Source organism: Silene latifolia, chromosome Y (assembly GCF_048544455.1).
Source record: "Silene latifolia isolate original U9 population chromosome Y, ASM4854445v1, whole genome shotgun sequence".
NCBI lineage: Eukaryota > Viridiplantae > Streptophyta > Magnoliopsida > Caryophyllales > Caryophyllaceae > Silene > Silene latifolia.
The window spans coordinates 422012409-422016874 of NC_133538.1; the positions used below are offsets into that span (position 1 = coordinate 422012409).

The 4466-nt window shown below is 35.5% G+C and overlaps 1 long non-coding RNA gene across 4 annotated transcripts; it reads left to right on the forward strand.

Moving 5' to 3' along the window:
- The first annotated feature begins 933 nt into the window (after positions 1-933).
- On the forward strand, positions 934-3615 carry LOC141633162 (uncharacterized). Of its 4 annotated transcripts, none has more exons than XR_012537962.1 (3): positions 934-1088; positions 1219-1984; positions 3167-3615. It is a non-coding gene; the product is annotated as an uncharacterized LOC141633162 (long non-coding RNA). The 4 variants fall into 4 exon arrangements; XR_012537960.1 differs by having other exon boundaries at positions 3176-3615; XR_012537961.1 differs by having other exon boundaries at positions 1219-1300; positions 1502-3615.
- The last annotated feature ends 851 nt before the right edge of the window (positions 3616-4466 follow it).

Here is a 4466-nt window from a genome sequence, read left to right on the forward strand (position 1 = left end):
TACTGATGTCCATAAAATCCTGTTTTAATAGGCATCAGTCATTTAAATATCAGATGTATATTTATTCACACAAAATACCTTTAAAACATTTCGCCCTAGGTGTGAGCAAGTTTAGGTCCGGATCGGAAAAATGGACCGGACCGGACCATTTGGTCTGGACCATACCCGGACCGAATTTTTTAGGTCCGGTCCTCGGCCCTCATTTTTTGAGTTTTCGGTCTTCGGTCCGGTTCGGACCAAACCCAGATATTTTAGGTCCGGACCAAATGGACCGAATTTTATGTTTCTAAAGACTATCATTAGAATATTATAAACTAAATTACCATTTTATTTTCACAAGACATTATAAATTAATATTAAGTATTTTTTTCTCAAAAACAATCGTCTAATTATTTATCGACATTTAATTTAGTGAAACTTAAATGTAATTATCATACACGAAAAAGTGAAAGAATTGGTTCTAGGTCCATTTCGGTCTAAGACCGGACCGGGACCGAATATTTCGGGTTTGGTCCGGTCCAAGACCGAAAGTTTTAGGTCCGGTCTTCGGTTCACAAAAAAATTATTTTCAGTCTTCGGTCCGGTTTGGTCCGGTCCGGTCTTGGACCGATGCTCAGCCCTCCTAATTACTTCCTCCCATTCAGACCAAAGGTTATAGTTGCTTTTTGGCTCTATTCATGGTCTTAGGGAATCTTTGATATTATTCTTAATCTAAGACAAAATATAGTCATGTGAGATCTTGTTTGATTTATCGTCATAAATGCTATAAGAATATCAAATTTTTATAATTTTTAATAATGTGTAACTAAAAATATGCACGTTATAAAACGTGTCTCGACAAGTGTGATAAAACAACCGTAAGTGTAACCTTTGGTCTGGATGAGAGAGTGTATCAGTTTATCACACTACCCACTAATCCACCATATGACCATATCTCCTTCTTCATCCCTCTCACACTCAACCCTAAGCCATATGCATATTCGTCAAAGCTCCCAGTCGCAGACTCACCAACGACACCCGCGTCGACGCTAATCTCCTATTTTCACTCACTTTACCTCCCAGGCGTCGGTCCTCGCGATTTTCAACGGGTTTCTTTCCTCTTTACTTTTTTTTTTTTCCAGTTTCTTTGTCAATTTCATTCCAAATCTAATTAATTGTTAAACTAATGTTATCTTGTGCTTAATTGATTTTGATTTGATGAAATTGTTGAATGTTTAGGGAAAAGGAAACCCTAAATTGATGAATTTGACGGTATTGACACACGCTATGAACTTCTGTCAAATTTTTATACTTCCTCAAGGTCCGCCTTCTTAGATCTCACTTCCTTTCTTGTATCTTCTTCTTATTCTCTTCTTGTAGTTGTTGTTATAGATGGTGTTTGATTCAGTATTGTTTTATTAGGCCTACCATCTGTTCGATATAATATGTTGTATCCTGCGATAATTTTTACTTTTGGGATGTCAAAATTTAGTGGGTTGCTTAAATAACAAAGAAATTGCAGGTTTATCGGATTACGAACTAGATTCAGCACATGGGGTTTCAGTGATATGCTTGAAAGGAGCAACAACGATTGGGAAATTTTCTACTTTGTGTTACTTCTTTGGTTTAGAGTAGTTAGATAATCGCTCTAATTTTTGTTAATTTGTAGTCAGATTATCGCTTTTTTATGATATGGTTCGACTGATTTTATGTTTCTTAGATTTATCGTGCTCTGATCCTTGTTAATTTGCCTTTTTTTGCAGAGCTGAGCAATATCTCTTTTATAGGTTTGTTATTTTCTTTGTTAAGTAGACTAATATTTTGTAGAAATTTTGTTGAATTTTGTTATCAATATATTGGTGGTGTTAGTGAGAGCAGTGTGACGAGGTTCAAGACGACACTCTTCATTGCTCTCTATAAATACCCAACTTCTTCATCAATGGCTTCCGTCGCATTAATCTTCCGTTCTCATCTATCGCTCCTATTCATTTTCAGTCTTCTTTTGGTATATTCTTCTTCTTCTCTTTCTTTTCACATCTCTTATTTCAGTCTACTGAATGTATAGTAGCGCTTCGATTCAAGTTTTCGATTTTTTTTGGTTAATTGAGTGTTTGGACGACTGTTATGTGAAATAAATTTGTAGATTAAATCGATTGAATGTCCTCCTTCGTCTTACTTTTAAGCTGCTTGCTTAACACTTGATCAGTTTCAGTTTTGATTAGGCCACTTATGCGTTTCGTAATGACGATTAAGGGGATCTGGCTGTGTTGTTTAGTTGTTACTTGTGTTAAATACTCGAAAACCTGACTGAAATGTTAGAGGCAAGTGGACTCATGAGAGGAATCAATATTTATTTTGGTTTTCATAGTGAATAACTTTTTATTTCACACCAATACTTTCTATTCTTTAATGTGGGTATAATCCAGGACTCCAGACCCTTATCTCTACAATTCATGGGCATTTAGTTTGTCTTTCGTCATTTTTGTGTCAATTTTCTTCTAGTCCCTTTTAATTCGTTTAACATCTAGAATGATCATCTCTGACTGTTTTTTTAGCTCACTTTGGTGTAATAGCCTATTTATAAAGTTGTGTAGACATTCAGTACTCAATATGTCAACAAAGTGATGATGAACTTGTTGCTGATTTGAAGTTTTTCATAATTGAATTAGCCTATTTTTAAGTTCATTGTTTGGCACAAGTGTCCGTATATGTTTTAATATATGTGTTGTGTGTATAAATGGGCGTGCACTACTAGTTGTCATATGTATAGGTGGTGGTTATTAGCCGATCCTCTTTGGCTCGTTGCTCATGTTCAATAATTCTTTCTTGCTTTATACAACTTGTTAATGTAGTATTCAACCCTTTATGTGGTCTTGTGTATGCCGGTACTGAACTCAGTGAACTGTGTTTGAGCCTATGGTAGGCCTTGTAGTTGAGGCGCATAACAATCTAAAAGAAATCACGAACTTCTATGTTTTATGTAAATCTTTGATGGATATTCCCCAATATCAGCAGTGCAATGGTGATAAGCCGTCTGTGCCTTTTTCTAGTTAGATTTGATGGGCTATCAGGCACTTAGACTTTGCTTTGGCTCTTAAGCTTGTGTTTGTGAATGAGATGCGTACTGGAACTCTTTTTGCATTATCTTGCTTACATTTCTAACTTTCTTCCATGATTACATCGAAAGAAATCTCAGATTTGGAGGGGGAGCTTCTGTCCATCAGAAACCTTATTTCTACTCAGGCAACTCTTATTCATGGACTAGCTGATGGAGTGGACTTGGAATCATTATCTATGTCTAGTCCCTAAGGGCCCTATTATAAACGGCACAACAAGCATTAAAGATCATGAATCTTCAGAGTTGGAAGAGTGGTTGTTTTAATTTCCTGATCACCATAGTATTATTAGCTGAAAGAAGGGTGGATGAAAGCGCTGAAGGCACTAGATGAAGGGGAGAGAGACAGAGAGTTGCTTTTGAAATAACGGAAACGAAGACACTAAGCCCGGACATAATTACCTCTTTACCTCTTGGCACATATTGTATGTTAAATATCTTGGTTAATTGACTTTGAGTAATTGGTTGATTGTATAAAGATAATTGTTGTTAATTAGAGAATCATCTTGCATTTGTGATCATGGGTAGGACTAATGTCTGACAACTATATAATAGCATAATATTTTATACTCCCTCCAATTCACAATAAACCTCACTATTTCCTTTTTCGGTTATTCACAATAACCTTCCTATTTCCTTTTTTGGCACGTGTTTGTGTGGTCCAAATTTAATTGTATGGTGTAGTAGTGTATTTGTGTTGTCCAAATTTAATTGTATGGTGGGGTAGTGTATTTGTGTGGTCCAAATTTAATTATATGGCGGGGTAATGTGTTTCTTTAATTTTTGTGCCAAAATGAAATGGGAGGTTTATTGTGAATTGGAGGGAATATTATTTTTTGTAAAAAATTAAAATAATAGACATCAGATATTTATAAAACTGATGTCTATGTTTTCAAATAGACATCGGACTTTGAAAAACCTCTGATGTCTATTCAAAATATAGACATCGGATTTCTTAAAACTCGGATGTCTATTAATCAAATAAACATCGGGTTTCGTTTATATCTGGTGTCTATTAATATAATGGACATCGGACTTAAGTCTGATGTCTATTGATCTTATAATGGACATCATTCAACTTACCATCGGGTGCATATCTGATGTCCATTAGTGAAAAAGTCCGATGTGTATCACATTTTCTGTAGTAGTGGTTTGAGACGTAATTTCTAGTAGAAATCGACTTATTTAGAGTTGTTGGGCCTAATATGCCTCATAGGCCTTTTTCCCTTCTATTTTCTCTTCACAAAACCCTCACATAAACCTCACAACTTTATCTCCTTCACTCATAATTTCAGAAATTTTGCAACAAGCACACCACCATTGTTACTCCATCTCCACTCAACCCTAAAATCATCATATCTCACTCAATTTT